This window comes from Lissotriton vulgaris, chromosome 11, assembly GCF_964263255.1.
Source record: "Lissotriton vulgaris chromosome 11, aLisVul1.2, whole genome shotgun sequence".
Lineage (NCBI taxonomy): Eukaryota > Metazoa > Chordata > Amphibia > Caudata > Salamandridae > Lissotriton > Lissotriton vulgaris.
Window position 1 is genome coordinate 1000990815 of NC_141699.1, and position 26593 is coordinate 1001017407.

General features: G+C 45.6%; 3 non-coding genes across 3 annotated transcripts; all 3 read left to right on the forward strand.

Annotated features, from left to right (window-relative positions):
- Window positions 1-853: 853 nt before the first annotated feature.
- Window positions 854-911, forward strand: LOC147683881 (U7 small nuclear RNA). Its single transcript, XR_015301913.1, has one exon. It is a non-coding gene; the product is annotated as a U7 small nuclear RNA (small nuclear RNA).
- Window positions 912-10699: 9788 nt separating this feature from the next.
- LOC147683882 (U7 small nuclear RNA) lies at window positions 10700-10757 on the forward strand. The gene has a single exon (XR_015301922.1). It is a non-coding gene; the product is annotated as a U7 small nuclear RNA (small nuclear RNA).
- Window positions 10758-26140: 15383 nt separating this feature from the next.
- Window positions 26141-26198, forward strand: LOC147683883 (U7 small nuclear RNA). Its single transcript, XR_015301931.1, has one exon. It is a non-coding gene; the product is annotated as a U7 small nuclear RNA (small nuclear RNA).
- Window positions 26199-26593: the final 395 nt, after the last annotated feature.

A 26593-nucleotide genomic window follows, 5' to 3' on the forward strand; every position in this document is an offset into this window, starting at 1 on the left:
GCGATATAATTATCGCCGCTTAGCGGCCAAAAACGACCGCTAAATCGGTGATAATTGCCTATAGCCCCCCTTGGTAATATGCCCCATAATTCTTCTTTTGCGAGTTAGCTAATTCTAGAGAACCAAACAAAATAAGTGAAATGTTTTCCAAATAACAAGGGCAGCCAGAAGCAAGAAATTAAGGTTACAAGGGACGAAAGCAAGTAACATATTCACACAAAGGGAGCACATGACACAGAGTGGCTCTTACAGAACAAATATATTTGAGTACAAGGCAGAGACTGAAATGCATAGGGCCACAGGAAATTGGAGATAGATATGTTTTTGAAGAGATTGCAGGATCCTTCTTCACAAAAGGGGTACAGAGCAGTTTATTACCATTTCTTCCTACAATTGTTGCTTGGTTGTACTCTCTTGACATCATCATTAGGTACTGTGACATTAAATGCACAATTGCCCGATCAATAACATAGCTCGCACTGTTTTCAAGGATTGATTTTTTCAAAATTCTTTTACTAATATGAAATAATAAGGTGAGCCAGTGCAACCACTGCTAGAAAGTGCTAGAAGAGAGGATTTTCCATCTTCCTTGCCAGCAATAACATTGTACATCCTCTTCTACATAGTCTAGCTGTGAGGTGTGGCCTCTATCTATAAATTTGCATATGCAAGTCTTGTACATCATCATGATCTTCTATACTCTGATGGGCCTGAAGGAGGCAAATCTAATGCTTTTCTCAGATGCTCAGAATTCTAGATTATTTCTTCAGACCCATCAGTATCAGTGTAGAGCCACCGTCACAATGATAGGAAATACTTTGATTAGGGTTAAAAGCTTGTCAGATTTTTTGTTAGATACTATTGCTCTTTAACAATTTGTCAAGTAGGTTTCTCTTAACTGAGAAACCCATTTTATTTGTTACTAACAGATTTATTTGTGTTGATTTTTGTCCCAAATGTTTGCAGTTTATATTTTTATAATGTGTTTTCTTGTTTTATTATAGTGTGTTATGTTAGTGTACATCTTGCTATTATCTACATGTAAGTTATTCTTGCTCACTTCATGGGTCTTCTGTTTTGCAATTTAGTTGTTTATAATTAGTTAAAATATGAATTAAAAAAAAGGTAATGCAACTGTTATTAGGTGCAAGAGTCAACCAACTATGATAAGAAGTGAACTGAACAAAAGAAAGATTTTCTCGGAGGGAACTGGCAGATGGGTTTATTAAATGATACACAAAGAGTAAAGTCTGCATAAAGACAGAGACTGGTGTAAATGTGAACACAGGGAGCGCTAGAGAGGCATGTCTCCTTCCAAAGGAAAGTGGCAGAGTTGGATTACTTCCCTTTCCTCTTATTGGGTTTTGTTCTAACATAATCTAGGTGGGCTCTCCATTGGGAAACTGATTGTCTTGACCAATAGCAAGTTTTAATCCAGAGCTCTCATAGTTCTTAGGAATCGCTATGTTCACCTTCTTGGTCCTCCTATGAAATATTAATGTGTATAGGAGCACCTTTCACTGGAAGAGAGGCCATCCAATATTACTTACCCGTAATATCTAATTGCTTGCTCTTCAAAATAGTTTTCGAAAGGCGTGCCCTCTGTCTATAAATATGGCTGAGATACCCGCCACCCCCTCTCAACACAATCCCCAAGAATGGGAAACTGGAAACGGTTCTGAACTTTTGGAAGACGGGAGGGAGTGACCCTCCCGGCCGTATTTATTAAAATATGAAACAAAATTAAACATTAAAATAACAGTTTCATATTAATGTACAATTTCATTTCCACATTGCGATGTTCGGCTAACCTTAACATATTCTCTAATACAAAGGTTCTCCTAGCCGAACTAACATCCTACAAAACGTTTAACTTGAAATTGTACATCCTAACGTTTAAGGGCCAACGGCAAGGTCGTAACCGGTGTCAAGATCCCTAAACCAGACATATCCCCCCCACTTGTGAGGGGCGACCGCACAGAGGTGTACCTCAAGTGCATTTACCAATTTCCCTTGACTTGACGGGGGCCCCAATAAACTCGACGCCATTTAAAGGTCGTCCGAGGACTCGTGCGAGGTATCTAGAAGGTAGCGTAGACCCCCTCCCAAACCCCACACAACTTACCACATCTGCCGTCGCAGATGTCCAGGCCCCGGGAAATTCCCCAGGAGGGGGCTGTAGCCCCTCCTACCCAGGAAGGGGCCTTGACCGCCTTTCCTTTCCTTTCGGCGGCCCATCCTTAGAAGGGACCGCCTCCCCGTTGAGGGGCCAATGGCCACCTCCCTCGAGCGCTCCCATCCGTAATGGGTGACGCCCACCCATAGGGATCTTCCAATTACTGCTCACCGATCATGACCTTACCGCCCGACCAAAATAAATACGACAATTCTAACTAAATTACTAAATCACTAAATTACTAAAAGACAGTAATAATTACAACTTATTAAAAGGCATGATTACTGATCAACACTAGTGCATAATTACTTTATTTGCAAACCATATTACAATTTGACCATTCTTTATTGCATATTCAAAGTTATCACGATAGTCATCACAACCTGCAAAAATTAATGTTACCACATCAAACTTTATTCAAAACCACTTGCTGTCCTCAGGGGCTGGTGGGTGGGTCAAAATTGGCTCTTCGTTCCGTCTCGAGCTCACGTGCAGCGAGGAGGTGCAGCTTCAGAGCACAGGAACAAGAGGATGCTTTCTTGGCTTGTTGCTCCTTTTATCCGTCTTCAGGGCGGGCGTAAACCCGCCCCTGCCTGCCCCAAAGGGCGTGGCCGGCCGCGTCAGTGTATAGGCCAGCCCACTCCAGGGCGGGAAAAAGCACGCCCGGCTACGGCGCTTCGGGCATACCAGCCGAGACTCGCCTCCCGCCCAAGATGGCTTCCCGGGGGGATCGTGGCACTCCGCCATACGTTCGGGGGGACCGAATGGTCGCCCCTTTCCATATGGCTGAGATACCCGCCACCCCCTCTCAACACAATCCCCAAGAATGGGAAACCGGAAACGGTTCTGAACTTTTGGAAGACGGGAGGGAGTGACCCTCCCGGCCGTATTTATTAAAATATGAAACAAAATAAAACATTAAAATAACAGTTTCATATTAATGTACAATTTCATTTCCACATTGCGATGTTCGGCTAACCTTAACATATTCTCTAATACAAAGGTTCTCCTAGCCGAACTAACATCCTACAAAACGTTTAACTTGAAATTGTACATCCTAACGTTTAAGGGCCAACAGCAAGGTCGTAACCGGTGTCAAGATCCCTAAACCAGATATATCCCCCCCACTTGTGAGGGGCGACCGCACAGAGGTGTACCTCAAGTGCATTTACCAATTTCCCTTGACTTGACGGGGGCCCCAATAAACTCGACGCCATTTAAAGGTCGTCCGAGGACTCGTGTGAGGTATCTAGAAGGTAGCGTAGACCCCCTCCCAAACCCCACACAACTTACCACATCTGCCGTCGCAGATGTCCAGGCCCCGGGAAATTCCCCAGGAGGGGGCTGTAGCCCCTCCTACCCAGGAAGGGGCCTTGACCGCCTTTCCTTTCCTTTCGGCGGCCCATCCTTAGAAGGGACCGCCTCCCCGTTGAGGGGCCAATGGCCACCTCCCTCGAGCGCTCCCATCCGTAATGGGTGACGCCCACCCATAGGGATCTTCCAATTACTGCTCACCGATCATGACCTTACCGCCACAGGCCGGATAGTTGACCGGCTATCCGGACCCCCCCACAACACTCCTGCCTAAAGGTCATGTCATAAAGTCTTTAGCCAAGCTATCAGGTCTCCTATGAGTAATTCGTTCCCCATCTGGGATAAATGAACACCATCCCCCAAATACATACTGTCCCCTTTAATACAACCATGCGAAATAGAATGCAGTGTACTTGAACGGAACAATCTACTCACTTTATTATTAATTTTCCTTACTGAATGGTTCAGAGCAGGAACCGAAATAGCCCCCCGCCACACTTTCCGTGGGATCATATGGGACCATGCAATTGTGCACCCTGGACCTCTTCTTGCCAACCAACTTACCGTGGAAAGCATTGCCTCCAGAAGAAGTCGTCTACCAGTGGTCACCAAATCATTGCCCCCAAGATGTACTATGACTACAGACGGCGGTGACCTCGTCCGCCCTAACAGACCCTCAAAAAATGATCGAAACTGGTCAATACAGAGCCCGCCCTTTCCGTAGAAGGACACACTGTACCCGTATTCCCCAGCCACGTGAATCATGTCACCTGCTTTGAATACATCCCCGGCACGCCTCACGTATGAGTGGCCCACGACCCACACCTCCTTTTTCACAGCCGGTGATGTCTGACCGCTGGCCCCCCGGTGTCGGGTCGACTGCACAGTCCGCCCCGCCTCCTAGGCTTGCGCAACTGAAAACCAAACAAAAACAAGAAGCGTGAGTACATCATTACAGCTTCATAACATGTGTAACCGCACATACCTCTTATAACAGTTTGAGGACCAACGTCCCACACGTTTTACTTGTTCAACATTCAGACCCCTGGCTGTAGCCTCCGTAGCAGCCCCTATCCGAAAGGAATGGGTCCCAAACTCGCCGGGGTTCAAGCCCGCGGCCGAAATTGACATCGCAAGCACCCGCTGAAACTGAAACCTCGTCAGTGGGGTGGCGTCAGCGTGTCTCAACAAGGTCCCCCCCCCATGATGCCACCCTTTGCGTTAAATATTCCTCCACGCACATCACAGGGCACATGGAAGACCCGGGAATCCTTTGTATGATTATTCCGTCCCCAATCCCACCCTGATCGGTCTTGGACCTGACAAACGAGACAGTCATTGTCTCCCCCTTGACCTGATCGTGCTCTCGGCACAGTCCCCCCATGGTATCCTGCTTGTTCTTTGCCACTAGTTCGCTTACCCGCATAGCCCCATGGAATGCTAGCATAAAAGCGGCTCGGAATAACACTGATTCATACTGGGATGAACACGTTGCAGGAAGTACAGATAACAACAGAGCCAACCTATCCAGACCTATCGGGCGCCTTTCATCTACTCTGCGACCCTCAAGGCGTTGCCACCCACGTAGCGCTTTTTGCACAACAAAAGACGCAGTCGGGTCCTGGATCCCATGAGCCCTTGCCATAAAGGAAATGGCGGCCCGATGCCTCTGGGCCGTAGCCACTGATTTGCCTGCCTGATGTAAAGACAGCAGAAATTTTACTACTAGCTCTTCCTGGCCCCAAAGCTCTCCCCTAGCAGTCCCCAAAAAGGCCCAATAGGATCGGAACGCCCCTTCATATGCCTTCCTCGTCCTGGGTGCTAAACTCTCTCCCACGAGGTTCTGTAGTTCGGGGCACCGAGAGACCAGAGAGCTTCGGGAAAGGGTGCTGCCACCGGGTCCGCTGTGGGCAGAAAACCCCAGAAGGCCTGCATACGAAAACGAGAAAGCGCATCAGCCGCTTGATTCATTACCCCCGGTACATGTCTTGCCCTAAATAGCACGTTCAATTGCATACACAATAACACAATTTCCTTGAGCAATCTCAGAATCCATTTGCATCGTGCTGCCTGGCTATTGATACACTCAACCACGGTCATGTTATCAGACCAAAACACCACAGAGTGATCTCTGAATCCCTCAGGCCAAGTTTTCAGGGCCACCAGAATGGGAAAAAGTTCAAGAAAGGCAATGTTACTTGTCAGCCCACACTCATGCCACCATAACGGCCATTTTTGAGCCGACCATTGTGTGCCGAATATGGCACCAAAACCAATGCTCCCAGCCGAATCTGTCCACAGCCCCAGCTCTTTGGAGGACACCGCCGGTTTATTCCAGACAATTCGACCATTGAACTCCGCCAGAAATGCCAACCAAATGCGCATGTCCTGGCGAACCTCCGCCGATAGCCTCGTGCGATGATGACCCTCCTTCAGTCCGACCATGGCTTGAGCGATCGAGCGGGAAAAGGGGCGGGCCATCGGCATTACCCTCAGGGCAAAATTCAGCTGGCCCACCAATTGTTGTAATTGATGCAATCTGACTTTAGACTCACTAATACACGTTTCCAGGGAAGCCCTGAATCTTAACACCTTTTCTCTTGGTAAACGAAAACAACCTTCCTCTGAATCGAGCTCGATCCCCAGGAACTCGAGGCAAGTCGAGGGACCCACAGTCTTACCTGGTGCCAGTGGCACACCAAAATGCTTCATTAAGACACAAAATTCATTCAAAGCCTGTCCACATTCCGGATCCCCGGCCGCCCCCAGAAACAAAAAGTCATCGAGATAATGCATGACATGTTGAAAACCCGTCCTCTTTGTGAAGACCCATTGCAGAAAACAACTGAACTTTTCAAAATAGGCACAAGATACAGAACATCCCATCGGCATACATCTATCCATGTAATAGTGACCCTGAAACATGAAACCAAGGAGACGCTGATCGTCTGGGTGTACCGGGAGCAACCGGAACGCTGACTCAATATCTGATTTTGCCATCAGCGCACCGGGCCCTAGGCGATTCAACATGGCGACGGCCTCATCGAAAGATGCGTACCGCACCGAACACACTTCCGGGTCTATCGCATCATTCACGGAAAGACCACGTGGGGCTGATAGATTATGTATCAGTCGGAACTCACCCGGGTCCTTCTTAGGGACCACCCCCAAAGGGGAACAAACAAAGTTAGCACATGGTGGCTCATCAAATGGACCGGCGACTCGACCTCGAGTAACCTCCTTCCCAATCTTTTCCTGTACCACGGTCGTATGTTGCAAGACCGACAGTTGATTTTTGCATTTTGCTACACCCTGAAAATCCCCCACTGGGATGCGGAAACCATATGAAAACCCGTTCCGCAACACCCCAGCGGAAACATGATCCGGGTATTCACTGAGCCAAGGAATCATTGCCATGGTATCAATCGGAGTAGGTAAAGGCGCCCCTCGGACTATTTCAGACCTGTTTGGCGCCTCCCCTACCGCCATTATCACCCGTTTTGGCTCTGCACATGGACTCAGGATGGGATGGCTGCCCACACCCTCCACATTCATGTCTAAACTTGCATGAGCCCTGGGGCCTCGTACATTTACCCCTGTTAAAGTTCCAACAAATCCCCCTTTTACCTGCGTTGCCGTTCGGCTTCGAGTGGTTGTCATTACCTGTACTTGATCGAAAAGATGTCCCAGCATACTGGCGGGAGGATTCACCCCCGCTACTCCCTACCAATGGTAACTTCAACATACCAGTACTCTCCATTTTTGACCATGAAACAGAGTCGTAACAATCCCAAGTCAAGTTTTTGTCATGTTCTTTCGCTTTTCTAAAAATATTATCGTAACAGAACCACTGATTGCCCCCATATGATCCATAATACTCCATGATCCGTGACTGATAAATAGGCAATTCGGTCAGCAACTCGGGCCTACGTTCGCCCATGATGGAGGTAAAGATTCCCCATGCCCTGCCCCAAGTGCCAATGTTCTCGTCAACCTTAAAGGCGGCCATCTTTGCGCGCCAAACACTCGGATGCATGAGCTCCTTTTGGCTCTTAACATGCTCCATCTCATAATGGTCGGTAAGCAACGAAAAAATGTTCACATACTCGTCCGCCCACATCTTTTCTTTAATTGCCAGAGGGACATGCTGACCCAACTTTTCCCTTCGTGAAGGTGCAGACTCCTCCCTCGCAATCGGCAATGGCCGCTTACCTGAACCAGAAGCTGCATTCGCCGCTGGACCTGCTCCTGCTGCTTTATCCACCGCCGGAGACAGCGGGGTAACTGGCGATGGTGCCTTCGCCGCCTCCCTAGTTTCCCGCAGTTGCTTCATCAATGCCCGTGCGTCGTCAGCCGTGGCGCCCTCGCAATCTTTCCCCAACCACGCTGCCAATTGTGCTGCTAACTCAGGCGGCATGTCCTCCCCGGACACGGGAGTGACCACCACGGGAATCGGATTCCCCTCCTTCGGCACCGGAATTGGCTCCTCGAGTGGGGTATCGGGAACCGGGATGTCCCCCCCAGATGCCCCCCTTCTGGGCCTCTTGCCTTTTCCTCCGGGGGCTGCTCCCGCCAAAGGTCGTTTCGGTCCCCCTTCCCCGTCCTTAGCCGCCATCTGCTTCTTCATATCAGTTACTTCTTTCATGAGCATACGGAGCATCTGATCGGTAGTAACTCGCTTTCCGACTTTCTTAGGCATTCTCCGACAGAGTATCTGTAAGACAAAAAAGAAAGATTACCACGCTCAAAATTGGCTCTTCGTTCCGTCTCGAGCTCACGTGCAGCGAGGAGGTGCAGCTTCAGAGCACAGGAACAAGAGGATGCTTTCTTGGCTTGTTGCTCCTTTTATCCGTCTTCAGGGCGGGCGTAAACCCGCCCCTGCCTGCCCCAAAGGGCGTGGCCGGCCGCGTCAGTGTCTAGGCCAGCCCACTCCAGGGCGGGAAAAAGCGCGCCCCGGCTACGCCGCTTCGGGCATACCAGCCGAGACTCGCCTCCCGCCCAAGATGGCTTCCCGGGGGGATCGTGGCACTCCGCCATATGTTCGGGGGGACCGAATGGTCACCCCTTTCCAATAGCATATTGAATTCTGCAACCTCTGTGAGATCTTCCTAAAATCTGTTGACATGAAGCAAATACATAATATTTTTTTGATTAGTCACTGTTCTACAATTGTTCTTCACACCAAGTTACAGATTTCAGCATCTATGTATTGCCACCATCACAATGATGAGAGATCCCTAGAATTAGATCACATGGTTGCGGTTGAATTTGTTAGTTACCACAGGTCTTTTCTTATTTTGAAAGGCAGGTTTCTCTTAATGTATTACTCCATTTTATTTGTAATTCATGATTATGTTTTTGTTACTCTTTTGGGAGTTATTGATATGCATTAGCTAAAAATATGAAATTAATGTTTTTTGAGTGTTCTTATGCATTCTTTCAATAGATGTAGGTGTGTTTCCTTATGTAATTTTTTTCTTTTTTACTTGCGAACCTCTTGGATTCATAATTGTATATTTTTTCAGAAACTCTAAAAGAAAAATGGATATTTTTTTAACTAATTTTACCAGTGAGATTCAAGCAATTCACCTCAGAAATAAAGAGCCAAGTGCCCTATTCCCACAAATGAACTTAAAGATACAAGTAGTTAACTGAATCACAGTGTATAAGTTGACAAAAATGCAGAGACTGAGGAAAAGGGGAACACGTGGACTGGAAAAGAGATACCTTTCATACCTGAGTGCAGGTTCATACCCAAAAAAGTGCATAGCATAGTTTATTAGACATTTATGCATCTGTTTGTCCTTCAGGTTCCACTAAACCGAGGACCTATTTTGATCTGTTAATAAAAGTGTATGGGGCATATTACCAACAAGTAGCGATATTTATCGCTAAATAGCCTTAGCGTCGATTTTTTTATTGCTGCCTATCGCTGGATAGGTTAGCGGAGAAAGCATGCTATTAGCAACGTTTTTCTCCATTTTGCTAAAATATCCAGCGATAGCGGCGAAATGCGTGAATATCGCTGAGAATACAGTGATATTCACGCATTAGCAATGAAATGCTCTTAGCCATGTTATCCACCTCCCATTGGATAACATGGCTAAGAACTGGTCTGGGCAGGTGTTAGTATTTAGAGATATTCGCGCTTAGCGTGAATATTTCCAACGCTACGCATGCCTTGCTAATAGGCGATAGCGACGTTAGCGACTGCTTTCAGTCGCTAACTGGTTGGGTTCGCCCACATTGCATGTCATCAGCGATAAACATCGCTGACATGCAAAGCGGGTCTCAAACCGCTCGCTATCGCCTAAAAGCTGTTGCTAACATCAGTTAGCCACAGCTTGCTAATAGGGCGATATAATTATCGCTGCTTAGCGGCCAAAAACGGCCGCTAAATTGGTGATAATTGCCTATAGCCCCCCTTGGTAATATGCCCCATAATTCTTCTTTTGTGAGTTAGCTAATTCTAGAGGACCAAACAAAATAAGTGAAATGTTTTCCAAATAACAAGGGCAGCCAGAAGCAAGAAATTAAGGTTACAAGGGACGAAAGCAAGTAACATATTCACACAAAGGGAACACATGACACAGAGTGGCTCTTACAGAACAAATATATTTGAGTACAAGGCAGAGACTGAAATGCATAGGGCCACAGGAAATTGGAGATAGATATGTTTTTGAAGAGATTGCAGGATCCTTCTTCACAAAAGGGGTACGGAGCAGTTTATTACCATTTCTTCCTACAATTGTTGCTTGGTTGTACTCTCTTGACATCATCATTAGGTACTGTGACATTAAATGCACAATTGCCCGATCCATAACATAGCTCGCACTGTTTTCAAGGATTGATTTTTTCAAAATTCTTTTAGTAATATGAAATAATAAGGTGAGCCAGTGCAACCACTGCTAGAAAGTGCTAGAAGAGAGGATTTTCCATCTTCCTTGCCAGCAATAACATTGTACATCCTCTTCTACATAGTCTAGCTGTGAGGTGTGGTCTCTATCTATAAATTTGCATATGCAAGTCTTGTACATCATCATGATCTTCTATACTCTGATGGGCCTGAAGGAGGCAAATCTAATGCTTTTCTCAGATGCTCAGAATTCTAGATTATTTCTTCAGATCCCATCAGTATCAGTGTAGAGCCACCGTCACAATGATAGGAAATACTTTGATTAGGGTTACAAGCTTGTCAAATTTTTTGTTAGATAATTTCGCTCTTTAACAATTTGTCAAGTAGGTTTCTCTTAACTGAGAAACCCGTTTTATTTGTTAAAAATAGATTTTTTTGGGTTGATTTTTGTCCCAAATGTTTGCAGTTTATATTTTTACTAGCAGCCCGTCCCGACGTTGTCCGGGTAAAAAAAGGCTAGGCAGCAATGGTTTTAGTATTGAAAATAACATTTACTTCAAAACTTCATGGTACACCACATTTCGTGTTTCATGAGAATCAGGAAGTAGAATAAATTGGTTGTCGGAATTCCCCAACCTCGATAGCGCGACATATAACTGTCCATGAGTGAAGCAGTCCTCTCGTAAGTCTATCCCAATGACTTTGTATGTCTGACCTTGTGATTTGTTAATGGTGGATGCAAAAGCAATGTTAATAGGGAATTGTAAGCGTTTGAATTGAAATGGTAGCTTAGTAGGGATCATGGGTATCCAGGGTATATGGGCTAACTGTCCTGCAGCAGGGACAGTGAGAATAGTAGTCTCTATTACATAAGGTAAAAGAGATTTAACTTGTAGGCGCGTCCCATTGCAGAGATTTGGTGGATGTAGGTTTTGTAATAACATGATAGGAACACCTACTTTCATTTGGAGTGTATGAGGGGGAAGCCCTGAAGGGTTAAGTGAGTGGAGGAATTCTTGGGGATAATCCACAGCGTCTTGTGTATCTAATACTGTATCAATGGAATTATATATTGTGGTTTCACCTGGGAATAGTTGTAGTATGTGTTCATTAATATGATGCACTGCAGAGTTTCGGGCGCAACTTTAGACCTTTCGCAAATCCATGTGTAATCTTTGCTGAGAAGATGCTTGATGTCTGGGTAAACATGTTGTATGAGTTCATGTAGGGTACAGAGACGCTTACCTAAGTTTTGTATGTTGATAAAGCCATTTGTGTCAGGTATGTCTCAGTTGGCCACTTCTATTAGAAGATCTGCAAATTGTGTATCTCCACCTCCTAAATGTGTCCTCATGTTAGTGCGCAAGGTAATAGATTGTACCGAGTTCCATAGGTGTGATGCTTTTAAGCATGCTTTTAGTATATCAGCCCGCGTTCCTGTAGGCACCACAGGAAGAGTTTGTCGGAAGTCACCAGCAAACACAAAAGTAACACCTCCAATTATGTCGTATGAATTTCTAATGTCATTGAGAGTTCTGTCAACTGCCTCAATATGTGAGCGGTGTGTCATTGTACATTCGTCCCACATGATAAGAGACACATTTTGAAGCAGTGTCCCCAAAGGTCCGTTTTTCCGAATAGAGCATATTGAATCCTTTTCAAGGGAAACTGTTAGAGGCAGTTCAAAGGTAGAATGTGCTGTTTTCCCAGCTGTTAGCAAAGTGGCAGCTATTCCAGATGAAGCAACAGCTAGAGCCAAATTCCCAGAAGATCGAACTTTGGCAAGTATGAGGTTGATTAGGTAAGTCTTTCCTGTGCCACCGGGGGTGTCTATGAACAATAGTTTGCCTTGCTTCTTTTCAACACTATCAACTATGGAGTTGTTGATCGGGAACTAAGTTAGGCAAGTGTTGAGCAAGGTAGTTATTTAGCTCTGGAATATTGTGTGCGGTAGCGATATTGTGGTATCCAGTTAGGTTAGTTCGGACCGCTGGCGGCAGGCTAAAATCTTGTAAGGACTTCTTGCTTAATAGATACAGTGAGTCTTCAATTTCTAGAAGTCCTTGGTTTATGATTTCATTGTTGATAGCAGCCCGTGCCGACGTTGTCCGGGTATGAATTGCTGCCGGCCAGTAGTATATTGTTTTGTAGGATTTCGTTTTGATAGCATTTCTTATCTGTGACAGGCCTGTGAAAGGCTCTGATTCACAGTGCACTGCTGATGCACTTAAGAGTGCGCGTTCAGTAGTGTGTGAACTCGAGTTTCCCTACTTTATTTTTCCTTGCAATATTATATAGCGCAAACTCGACAACATGGCATAAGCACAATTTACATTACAGAAGAACACATTCATTTGTGGTAGGCACGGGGAGACAAAGCGATTTGCCTGGAATCACAGGATGTTGAGCTGATGCCGATATTCGAACGTAGCTCCCCAGCTCTAAAGTTCGCAATTCTAGAACTTGTGGCGGGAGGTGTGTCTAAAAGTGTATGTTGGTGCTGGCCATCAATGAGAGAGACCTGTGCATTTTTCAAATGGGTGGTGAAAAAATATGAGTATGTTGCTGGAGATGTGGGCCGCCGTGCCACCAATGTACTTACCGGGGGAGGGTAAACACCGATTATTCCGCAACTTTCTTTCCGCATACCATCACTCCGCATACTTTCATTACGAAAGTACTATGACTCCGCAATGCCATTATAACGTATGGCATTACATTTTATATGCTTTTACTACGCATACATTTACAACGAAATTCGTTGTAAATGCATGAATGGTAAAAGCATGTTTTTTTTCTATGTTTGGATAAGGTAAGTATGGGTATAGGGGTATATGTTTTGGGGTACTGATTTATATGTTTTGAGGTGTTTGGGTATTTTAAGCGTTCAGATATAGTTTTGGGTTATGGGATACCGGGGTAGTTTTAGGGTTTAGGGATAGGTATGGGTTTTGGGGTACAGGGGTATTTTTAGGGTTCAGGGCTAGGTTTGGGTTTTGGGGTATAGGGGTATTTTTAGGGTTCAGGGGTAGGTTTGGGTTTTGGGGTACAGGGGTATTTTAAGGGTTCAGGGCTAGGTTTGGGTTTTGGGGTACCGGGGTATTTTTAGGGTTCAGGGCTAGGTTTGGGCTTTGGGGTACATGGGTATTTTAAGGGTTCAGATATAGTTTTGGGTTTTGGGGTATAGGGGTATTTTTAGGGTTCAGGGGTAGGTTTGGGTTTTGGGGTACAGGGGTATTTTAAGGGTTCAGGGCTGGGTTTGGGTTTTGGGGTACAGGGGTATTTTTAGGGTTCAGGGCTAGGTTTGGGTTTTGGGGTACAGAGGTATTTTAGGGTTCAGGGGTAGGTTTGCGTTTTGGGGTACAGGGGTATTTTTAGGGTTCAGGGGTAGGTTTGGGTTTTGGGGTACAGGGGTATTTTAAGGGTTTAGGGCTAGGTTTGTGTTTTGGGGTACAGGGGTATTTTAGGGTTCAGCTGTAGGTTTGGGTTTTGCAGTACAGTGGTATTTTTAGGGTTCAGGGCTAGGTTTGGGTTTTGGGGTACAGGGGTATTTTTAGGGTTCAGGGGTAGGTTTGGGTTTTGGGGTACAGGGGTATTTTAAGGGATTAGGGCTAGGTTTGTGTTTTGGGGTAAAGGGGTATTTTAGGGTTCAGCGGTAGGTTTGGGTTTTGCGGTACAGTGGTATTTTTAGGGTTCAGGGCTAGGTTTGGGTTTTGGGGTACAGGGGTATTTTTAGGGTTCAGGGGTAGGTTTGGGTTTTGAGGTACAGGGGTATTTATAGGGTTCAGGGCTAGGTTTGGGTTTTGGGGTATAGGGGTATTTTTAGGGTTTAGGGATAGGTTTGGGTTTTGGGGTACAGGGTATATTTATAGGGTTAAGATGGGTTAGTGTTTAAGGGTGTTGGGGTATTTTAAGGAGTAAGGGTGGGTTATGATTATGGGGTGCAGTGGTATTTAAAGGGAGCAGGGTGGGATTAGCACACAATATGAGACATGGCATGAAGGGTGGAACGAACCACACGCCCCCAGTGTTTATCACGCCCCCAGCACACGCCCACAGCACACGCCCACAGCACACGCCCACAGCACAACGCAGACACGCCCACAAGGGACTACTTTGGTGGCACGGTTCTTTTACCTTTTAAATGTATATGGTGGGCGTCTGTATAGCCTATGTCCTTCTGCTGCAACTGCCCTTTCCATTGCTGTATTGGGTGTTGTGATTGGTGCTGTGGTTCCTGAGATTACCCGCCTCAAAGGTTTGGGCTCTCTCTTTATATTATTAGTATGGATAATGTGTTTTCTTGTTTTTTTATAGTGTGTTATGTTAGTGTACATCTTGCTATTATCTACATGTAAGTTATTCTTTCTCACTTCATGGATCTTCTGTTTTGCAATTTAGTTGTTTATAATCAGCTAAAATATGAATTTAAAAAAATTAATGCAACTGTTATTAGGAGCAAGAGTCAACCAACTATGATAAGAAGTGAACCGAACAAAAGAAAGATTTTCTTGGAGGGAACTGGAGAGATGGGTTTATTACATGATACACAAGGAGTAAAGTCTGCATAAAGACAGAGACTGGTGTAAATGTGAACACAGGGAGTGCTAGAGAGGCATGTCTCCTTCCAAGGGAAAGTGGCAGAGTTGGATTACTTCCCTTTCCTCTTATTGGGTTTTGTTGTAACATAATCTAGGTGGGCTCTCCATTGGGAAACTGATTGTCTTGACCAATAGCAAATTTTAATCCAGAGCTCTCATAGTTCTTAGGAATCGCTATCCTCACCTTCTTGGTCCTCCTATGAAATATTAATGTGTATAGGAGCACCTTCCACTGGAAGAGAGGCCATCCAATATTAATTACCCGTAATATCTAATTGCTTGCTCTTCAAAGTAGTTTTCGAAAGGCGTGCCCTCTGTCTATAAAATAGCATATTGAATTCTGCAACCTCTGTGAGATCTTCCTAAAATCTAATGACATGAAGCTATTACATAATATTTTTTTGATTAGTCACTGTTCTACAATTGTTCTTCACACCCAGTTACAGATTTCAGCATCTATGTATTGCCACCATCACAATGATGAGAGATCCCTAGAATTAGATCACATGGTTGCGGTTGAATTTGTTAGTTACCACAGGTCTTTTTTTATTTTGAAAGGCAGGTTTCTCTTAATGTATTACTCCATTTTATTTGTAATTCATGATTATGTTTTTGTTACTCTTTTGGGAGTTATTGATATGCATTAGCTAAAAATATGAAATTAATGTTTTTTGAGTGTTCTTATGCATTCTTTCAATAGATGTAGGTGTGTTTCCTTATGTAATTTTTTCTTTTTTACTTGCGAACCTCTTGGATTCATAATTGTATATTTTGACAGAAACTCAAAAAGAAAAATGGACATTTTTTCAACTAATTTTACCAGTGAGATTGAAGCAATTCACCTCAGAAATAAAGAGCCAAGTGCCCTATTCCCACAAATGAACTTAAAGATACAAGTAGTTAACTGAATCACAGTGTATAAGTTGACAAAAATGCAGAGACTGAGGAAAAGGGGAACACGAGGACTGGAAAAGAGATATCTTTCATACCTGAGGGCAGGTTCATACCCAAAAAAGTGCATAGTGTTAAAAGGGGTTCAAAGACAACCAGTAACCAAAGACCCCTTTATGTTGCCCGGCGGTGTCGCCTCTATGACCCACCAATATTAATCAATGAAGAAGCAGGCGCTGGAGACTGGAAGGCAGGAAACGAGGATTTTATTCTCTCCGGAGGAGAACACATCAATTCAGACAGCAAGTATCGTCACGAGGTGCTCTACCCACATCTCCGAGGCCTGGCCTCTTATACTAGGGTTTATGACCTTTATTACACGTAACACATTCTCGCAACACTTTGATATTTGAAAGAACATCCTCGGAATCTCCCCTTCAGGCCCGTTCCCACATACATTTACAGTTGAATTCCCCACCCCGGTCACAACAGGTGATGATTGTCGCGCAGCAGGGCATTCCGCCGATTCACGGAATGCGTAGAGTTGATCGGATCTCATAGGGTGGGGGCTTTGATCAGCTCGAGGGTCTTTTTATGGGGAGGGGAAGCTTCCTACTGTACGGGGTAATAAACAGTATCCGCAGGGCCAGGTGGCGGCCTGGGAACAAGGAAGACAAACGGGGACACAGGAAAAGGGGGTTCGCATCAAAAGGATCTGAGACCATGAAAGGAATGAGGGGAGGTGTCGCGCTGGGAACAGGATGGGATTCTGTGGTGAAGCTGCGCTGAAGAGGGGTTTATGACCCAAGGCATGAGAGAGCGGGGGTTGTCAGCGTGCGGGGGATGCTTGCGAGGTTAAGAGAGAGAGGGAGAGACGCGCCGGCTATCAGCGAGGGGCAGGGAGGCCATGGTGCTCAAAATGGCTGCCGCTTATGCGCACGAATGGGCTCGAAAGGGGGCAAGATGGCGCCGATAATGTTCACCAAACTGTATTAATTTTCCACAGTCCTCCCTTTAACATTTCCAAGACATCTTGCTGGCCTGTTTCCTATCTATACCTATTGCAGCGGTCATAAGTAAGGGAGAGGGGACTTAGGCAAAAGAACTGTACAAAAACATCACATTATAAACATCACATTGAAAAATCTCATCATCTAGTAGGCGGGTTCATCGTTAAGTTGGTTGCAGAAAAAGTCATCGTAATGCAATATCAGACTAGAATTATGTAGCGAGGACGTTGGGTACAGATCATAGATACTTATAGTCATTTGGAATAAGAACTGGTAAGTTATCATATAAGTAAGTCCTTTTTGTACTCGGTGGGAGCATAGTCAGTCCAATGGTGGTTGGGAGAGAAATGAGATATAGTAAAAATAAAAATCAGAGTTCTCAGTGTCTTTGTCGTCTTCTGTTGGCACTGTTAAGCACCTGGATTACAATTCGTTCTGTCAACAGGAATGTTCATGTGGATTGAGTCGTTGGAGGTCTGCGGGCAGGGGTACATTTTGTTTGGTTTCGCCAGACCTCATAGGAGAAATGCGTTACGGTTTTGGAGCAGGTGCATTTTCTTCCGTAACCCAGAGCATAGTTATTAGGAGGCAGAAAAAGGATTGTAATGAAAAGTGCAATTGTCTTTGAGTTGTGGGGCCTGTTTGTTTCTTGAGTCTCTGTGGTGGGTATTTCCTGTTGTTTCCATCATCATCGAGGCGTTCAGCAGCGGGTAGAACCACATACTTCGTTCATTTTCTCTTTAGGGGCGACCCTTGGTGGAGTTCTAGGTCACCGTTCTGAGATTAACATAGTTCGTGGTCTACTTAGTCGGAGCTCCCTCCCTTTTGACGCAGGGAGTACCCTTCTCTGGGTAGCTCAGTAGGATTTGGAGGAACTTGGAAGTTCAGGTGGAAAGGTGTGTGTGTGAACAGTCCTTATGGTAGGTCGGAGGAGGAGGGGATGGAGCAGGGCCAAATCGGGAACAGATCAGGGGGACGGAGAATTTGAGACAGACGGGTCCATAACCAGGTTCAGAGAGCGGGGACTTTTTGGCACACGTCGATCATAGAGCAGGGGCTTCAGGTCAGCCCTTTCCTTAGCTTTGTCTGAAACAGTGCCTCATCCTGCGACTCCTTACTGCTGTGGTCTCGCCTTGGCCTCCGTCGCTGAGGTTCCACGATCCGCAGTCAGGCCGCGTGCTCCCACATCCGGTCTCTTTCTCCTCCGACAGTGGTACCCTTAAATGAGTTCGAAAAGACAGTCTTTAGAGATTTTGCAGAAGAAGATAATTACATAAACCTATTTCTCTCCCAACACCAAGCAACTGGGGTAAACATCCGCTACATTGAGATTTGCAGCCAACGTATAAACAATTGATGATGGGTTTGCTGGATTTCCTACAACTTCCCTTTGTGGCTAATTCTTTGGCGTGTTGTTGGTATTTACATTCATTTGTCGTGGTACGAGGTCTGGTACCCATTCATTGCATTCGTCTATTACAGTAGATGTCAGTTCTTCTGGTAGAGACCCATTTCCCTAGTACGAGTCTTGCAAGGCTAGGCCGGTCTTCAGGGCTTTGTATCTTACGGAAAAGTGCAACGTGCTATTCACCATAGTCTGATAGGTATCCTTCTGAGGGATGAACATAGGCTAAACGACTCTCCATTACATCAATGCGTCCTATCTTTTAGAAAAACATCCTATTTTCAACAAGGTTTACTGCAACAAGTTCTTTCAGTTTTCGATCTAATTTTAACTTTGCACACATCTTTCTAACTTTCTATATAGTTTCTCGCAACCTGGTTACTACAAAAAAAACTCGGGGGGGCTTGCGATAATTATTAAACTTATCCTTGGGGTGGGTGGGATCTTATGGAAAACAACTAGGAACACGGCGAATTGGAGCAAGGGGCGTTTTTCAGATTCTCGTTCAGGGCAGCTGATACCAAACTGGGGGCATTTTGGGAAGACGGGGGTGTCTCGATCATTTCTTACTGCTTGGGGTATGGAAACAATTTGGAATGGGGAAGGTCGTATTACCACAGACATTTTTTTTTTATCATAGAAGCCACTGACAAATAGTTCCCTGACTGTGGGTCAAATTTAGGGAACCTTAGTCGTCTTACCTGTCCCTTTCCTTTTGGTCAATTTAATTTTCATCCATATTTAGCAGAAAAGGAGAGGTAGTAACGTGGTATTGATACAATTTTATTTAGGACGAATTTGTGCAAATACTTGTGGTATTTGGGGCCAATCAGGAGGTGCACCAGGTTCGCCAATTAGGTGCCAGTCGCTAGGAAGAGGGAAAGTGTGGAGGGGTGAAAGAGAGAGAGAGAGAGAGAGAGAGAGAGAGAGAGAGAGAGAGAGAGAGAGTAACAATAGGCCAAATAGTACACGTGTGGCATGGAGAATGACCGTGTATTGTTTGGGCTATTCAGTGCATTACCCAACGTTAGACGTTTCGGGTCTGTGTTAGGATGTAGAAAGCATGCAGTTTTGGGACGGAAGAGCATTAGGTCAGGTACAAAAAGGTCGCGCATTGAGTAGGGCGCCTTTTTGTGTCGTCTTGCAGCGTTAGTCCGTTTTCATGCATCGGGCGTGACGTGGCTCCAGATCCTTTACGATACCCTAATCGGGACTCCAATGTAACCTGCAGAGGGAAAAAAAGGAGGAAAAGGGAGGGGGAACAACATTCGAGCACATCAAATGTACGGGCACGAAAGTCCTTTACTTACCACATACTCGTACTTATCTCCTCGGGGTATAATCCCTGGGGTCTTGGTTTCTGAAGTCAAGGGGGCGGGCAGTGTGATAGGTGGTTCATGGGGGGGTTCGAGGGTGGCATTATGGATCGTGTGTAGGGAAACGCTAAAAAGAGGAATCAGAGGTGCCTAGCGCGAGGTACCTGGTTTTGTAGATGTATCTGGCCATCGGGATCCTTAAATCATTCCCAAAGCTGTGATGTTCTAAGGCATATCAGTTCTTCGGTCAACCCTGTCCCTTAGTACCTTCGACCACCATACCTTTATAACATTCTATCAATCACACCGCTTTACTTTACCCATTCTCAGAAGTCGAGGTCCTTCTTCATACGTTAGTTCCTGAGCTTAGTCGCATATTTTGGAGGCAGCGTATCATATCTTTGATTCAATTCGTCAATCCAGGGCCGAACAACCATTTTTCAGATAACCTTAAAAAAAGAGCAGAACGGTTGCGCACAGAAAAAGCCCTCCCACCAATTCCCACATTTACAAAAGTATGTGATGCCTATTCATAGTTTGGAAAACCTTTATTTGTATAATCGTCCAGTACGTAAAATGTGAGAGTGCAATCATATTTTGGCCGGACATGTCGACGATGGAAGCACATACAGTAGGGGGGTTATTTTGCGGCACAAGAACATGTAAAAAAGGCCTAATTAATTATTTGCAAGTAACTAAAAACGTTTCATTGCGTGATGAGGGATCAGGGGCATTTCAGTTCATAAATGGAAACACAGTCAAGCTCATTGTAATCACATTTCCTAGATGTGTACCGTGGGTGTGCATCATAAGCGACGTTAGGTACCAGTTACAATAAATATCAAAATAAATCGTTCATTGAAATCAACATTTTTACGGGACCCCTTTCAAATGTTCGTCAAGTGAACCCTCCTCCCTTTTTCATCAAGTGCGCAAAGGTTCGTATATAAATCTTAGTACATCAAGTTTCATTAGCTAAGGAACACCACGAGGCATCCGTTAGTTCCTATTGACACCGGCGCCATTTTGGGCGAGGCCGGTTTAGTCCGGAAGTAGCATCAGGGGCAAAAATGTCTCCGACGATTGGCGGTTGGACCAGGGTCCCTTTCGGCAGTTCAAAAACCTGTGCTAACAGAGGGGCTGGTGGTGTGGACCGTCAATCAAGAGAGGGAGGGAGGTAGAGTCTTTCTTACCGGGTCATGTTGATGTTCAGCCGGAACTTACTCGAGTTCGTTAGCCCATAATGTTCCTGGGTGGTTCAGACGGAAGCTGATGCAGACACGAGAGCACCGCCATCTTGTTGCTGTGCCGTGGTTATTCCATAGTGATCAATGCAGCTGTTCCTCACCGGAAGCCTGAAGGGGCTGAGGGCTCTTGGGACTTTGGTAGAATCTTCAAAGTCGAGGGGATGTTTGTCGATGGTGGGGGCTTGCGCCCAGGTGGGCAAGTGCCCGAGTTGCAATTTCGGACAAAGTTACTCCAGCGGCCTAGACCCGCCTTCCGAGGGCCCAGACGCCATTTTGGGACCCTGCGGCAGCCGCCCTCCGTTGTACCTTTCAGGAGTGGAAGAAACTTCTTGTGGTGACAGAGACAGAACATCATGCTGTTGGAGCAGGACATTTTGGTTCGGGGCGCCAGGGTGCAGCAGTGGAGCCTTCATCTGGGGAGGTGAGGGAGGCTCGTCCGTGCCGTCTCCTTCTCCCGGCGCATCCCACGCCGTCCCTTTGAATCAGGGGTGCACATGATGACCACCCTACACCCCTGATTCCGACTCTTGGGGGACCATTGTACATCCGGTGCTGCTCAAGTATGCCCGTCGGACATTGTATGTCCTGTGCTGCGTAAATATATGTGCGTCGGACATTGTATGTCCTGTGCTGCGGAAATATATGTGCGTCGGACATTGTAAGTTCTGTGCTGCGCAGGTATATGGCCGCCGCCCGGCTGGAGGACATCGGCGCCGGGCCAGGGCAGGGAAGCCTCCTACCTGCGGAGGCGGGAGAGGCTCGTCCGCGTCGCCTCTCCCTCCCTGCCCACCCTGCATCCGTTCGATGGAGGAATTCGTGATGGCCGGACCAGGAGATACGAGGGAGGGGGTCATTTGCATCCGCCCCCTCCCTACTCGTGGCCCGGGGGACGCCATCCCTGGAAGGGTAGTATGGGAAGACCATTTCATTGCCTGCTTTGTGGAGCCTCCAGTACCTTCTCGTCGGCGATCTCTTTTGGTCCATGGCTGATGGCAGGCCCCGCCCCACACGTGCTATGTGTTTCGGGTGGGCGGGACCATCGAGCTGTTACATTTCGAGGACTTCCGGAGTGAGCGTAATATGTTTTGTATTTCTTCTATTAGTACAGTTTGCTTTAGAGAGTGTTTTACTAGTTATTCTATTTACCGTTGGTTGTGTGTTATCTTTACTGTAATTAAATCCTAAATTGTATAACAGATGCTTGGCTTCCTTGAGTCCTTTTTTTCTAACGGGGGTTGTTTACACTGGCCTGTAATTGTGTTTGTTTTTCAGAGTGGGGGAGCAACAGAGAGCAATCAGTCCCAGAACTCTAACATGTCGTTAAAATTGGTCTGACGAAATCTGTGCCATCGAGCATAATCAAACGGGGTGGTTCTATCTGTTCTGTCTGCACTAGTCTGATTGGTTTTTATCTCGCGCCTTTTCCCTTTCTGTCGGCCTGTTCTTTCTGTCGACCCTCCGTTCTTACCTATGCTCTGTAGAGTCGGGCATTGGGCTTTCCAGTGCCCGAGACATCTACAGAAAGCACATTGGTTCTGTTTTAAATCTGTTCGTCCTGTGCATAGTGTCGGGGGATTACTTTCGGGTCGTTGTGTCCCGGGGTTGTCCTGTCGGCACATCCCTTTACACCGTTCCCTTCTCATGTCTACTCCTCGGAACTGTGCCATCACTGGCCCTTCCCTTTGCCTACTAGACGTTTGGAGGGTTGTCCGTCGTGTCTCTTCACCCTTTCTGACTTCATGGCTTTCCTTTCGTCGTGTGGCTTCTTTGCGCCACATACCGAGACTATCGAGCATAATAGGTGTTGTTTCATTCCTACGAAGGGCTATTTCTACCGTTTCTATTTTGTCAAGATCGAAGGATCCTATCAGTGGCCACTGACTTTCTCGATCCCTTTTCGTATATTTATGCCACAGCTCACTATAGGCTATAGTGATCAATCCATGCTTCATGAACATGTCCTTATTAGGGGTGCCTTCCAGCGGAGCCGGATGGTTCATCTCTAATAAGCGGTCCGGGCTAAACAGGCTACTAACCAGTGGGGAGAAGACAGGCATGACGGATCACAATGGGGATAATAGTCAGCACTACCTATCTTATCACTGCGTGCAAAGACTAGACAGAATATTTCTATTCTACGTTGTTTGCAGGCAGTGAATACCTCATGAACCAATCTTGAGCAATCAATGTTAGGTCAAAAATAAAAAATCAATATGGTCAATGGGGAGAATAAGTAGGCTCGCAAAGGTCCGCGTCACCTACCCTTTCACTATCTGCAAAGAGGGGACCTATTTTTCCCTGTTTGCAGACAGAGAATCTCCAGAAAACAATCTATAACAGTTAATCAATAGGCGAGGGGCAATTCAATGTTAGGTCAAAAATAAAAAATCAATATGGTCAATGGGGAGAATAAGTAGGCTCGCAAAGGTCCGCGTCACCTACCCTTTCACTATCTGCAAAGAGGGGACCTATTCTTCCCTGTTTGCAGACAGAGAATCTCCAGAAAACAATCTATAACAGTTAATCAATAGGGGAGGGGCAATTGTTCAGTGGGGGAGAAAGATAGGTCCGACGGATGCGTACCTATCCTTCACTGTTTATAAAGGGAGAGCCTGTTGTTTCTCCGTTTGCAGACAGTGAATCTCCAAATAAATTAACAAGAAGTAATACTAGTATTTTCAATTATCAATTATCAATCACTTTCGCAATTCGTCGTGTTTACACGACCTTACCCGGACCGCATGGACAGTTTCTTGTCTTCCGAATCCAGCGCCCGATCGTCCTCTTCTCTTCGTACTCCTTGTGGCACTCCTGATGGTTCCCAGTCAGGACCGCAGATCACTCGAGAGAGGTCTGTTCGGAACCAGTGAAGTTCGGATGATCGGCTGTCAGACGAGGGTCTATCGGACAGGGTACCTTCCGATCGTTGCAGTCGTTCACTCTGTCGTCAGGACCTCTCCCACTGGATTCACGAGTCGCTGATGGGCCCCACGCTTGGGACGCCAATTGTTAAAAGGGGTTCAAAGACAACCAGTAACCAAAGACCCCTTTATGTTGCCCGGCGGTGTCGCCTCTATGACCCACCAATATTAATCAATGAAGAAGCAGGCGCTGGAGACTGGAAGGCAGGAAATGAGGATTTTATTCTCTCCGGAGGAGAACACATCAATTCAGACAGCAAGTATCGTCACGAGGTGCTCTACCCACATCTCCGAGGCCTGGCCTCTTATACTAGGGTTTATGACCTTTATTACACGTAACACATTCTCGCAACACTTTGATATTTGAAAGAACATCCTCGGAATCTCCCCTTCATGCCCGTTCCCACATACATTTACAGTTGAATTCCCCACCCCGGTCACAACAGGTGATGATTGTCGCGCAGCAGGGCATTCCGCCGATTCACGGAATGCGTAGAGTTGATCGGATCTCATAGGGTGGGGGCTTTGATCAGCTCGAGGGTCTTTTTATGGGGAGGGGAAGCTTCCTACTGTACGGGGTAATAAACAGTATCCGCAGGGCCAGGTGGCGGCCTGGGAACAAGGAAGACAAACGGGGACACAGGAAAAGGGGGTTCGCATCAAAAGGATCTGAGACCATGAAAGGAATGAGGGGAGGTGTCGCGCTGGGAACAGGATGGGATTCTGTGGTGAAGCTGCGCTGAAGAGGGGTTTATGACCCAAGGCATGAGAGAGCGGGGGTTGTCAGCGTGCGGGGGATGCTTGCGAGGTTAAGAGAGAGAGGGAGAGACGCGTCGGCTATCAGCGAGGGGCAGGGAGGCCATGGTGCTCAAAATGGCTGCCGCTTACGCGCACGAATGGGCTCGAAAGGGGGCAAGATGGCGCCGATAATGTTCACCAAACTGTATTAATTTTCCACAATAGCATAGTTTATTAGACATTTATGCATCTGTTTGTCCTTCAGGTTCCACTAAACCGAGGACCTACTTTGATCTGTTAATAAAAGTGTATGTGGCATATTACCAACAAGTAGCGATATTTATCGCTAAATAGCCTTAGCGTCGATTTTTTTATCGCTGCCTATCGCTGGATAGGTTAGCGGAGAAAGCATGCTATTAGCAACGTTTTTCTACAATTGTGCTAAAATATCCAGCGATTGCGGCGAAATGCGTGAATATCGCTGAGAATACAGTGATATTCACGCATTAGCAATGAAATGCTCTTAGCCATGTTATCCACCTCCCATTGGATAACATGGCTAAGAACTGGTCTGGCCAGGTGTTAGTATTTAGAGATATTCGCGCTTAGCATGAATATATCCAACGCTACGCATGCCTTGCTAATAGGCGATAGCGACGTTTGCGACTGCTTTCAGTCGCTAACTGGTTGGGTACGCCCACTTTGCATGTCATCAGCGATAAACATCGCTGACATGCAAAGCGAGCCTCAAACCGCTCGCTATCGCCTAAAAGCTGTCGCTAACATGAGTTAGACACAGCTTGCTAATAGGGCGATATAATTATCGCCGCTTAGCGGCCAAAAACGGCCGCTAAATCGGTGATAATTGCCTATAGCCCCCCTTGGTAATATGCCCCATAATTCTTCTTTTGTGAGTTAGCTAATTCTAGAGAACCAAACAAAATAAGTGAAAGGTTTTCCAAATAACAAAGGCAGCCAGAAGCAAGAAATTAAGGTTACAAGGGACGAAAGCAAGTAACATATTCACACAAAGGGAACACATGACACAGAGTGGCTCTTACAGAACAAATATATTTGAGTACAAGGCAGAGACTGAAATGCATAGGGCCACAGGAAATTGGAGATAGATACGTTTTTGAAGAGAATGCAGGATCCTTCTTCACAAAAGGGGTTCAGAGCAGTTTATTACCATTTCTTCCTACAATTGTTACTTGGTTGTACTCTCTTGACATCATCATTAGGTACTGTGACATTAAATGCACTATTGCCCGATCCATAACATAGCTCGCACTGTTTTCAAGGATTGATTTTTTCAAAATTCTTTTACTAATATGAAATAATAAGGTGAGCCAGTGCAACCACTGCTAGAAAGTGCTAGAAGAGAGGATTTTCCATCTTTCTTGCCAGCAATAACATTGTACATCCTCTTCTACATAGTCTAGCTGTGAGGTGTGGCCTCTATCTATAAATTAGCATATGCAAGTCTTGTACATCATCATGCTCTTCTATACTCTGATGGGCCTGAAGGAGGCAAATCTAATGCTTTTCTCAGATGCTCAGAATTCTAGATTATTTCTTCAGATCCCATCAGTATCAGTGTAGAGCCACCGTCACAATGATAGGAAATACTTTGATTAGGGTTACAAGCTTGTCAGATTTTTTGTTAGATACTTTCGCTCTTTAACAATTTGTCAAGTAGGTTTCTCTTAACTGAGAAACCCGTTTTATTTGTTAAAAATAGATTTATTTGCGTTGATTTTTGTCCCAAATGTTGCAGTTTATATTTTTATAATGTGTTTTCTAGTTTTTCTATAGTGTGTTATGTTAGTTTATGTCTTGCTATTATTCTGTATGTAAGTCATTCTTACTCACTTCATGGATCTTCTGTAATGCAATTTAGCTGTATATAAATAGCTAAAATATGAATTTAAAAAAATTAATGCAAATGTTATTAAGGGCAAGAGTCAACCAACTATGATAAGAAGTGAACTGAACAAAAGGAAGATTTTCTCGGAGGGAACTGGAGAGATGCGTTTATTAAATGATACAGAAGGAGTAAAGTCTGCATAAAGACAGAGACTGGTGTAAATGTGAACACAGGGAGTGCTAGAGAGGCAT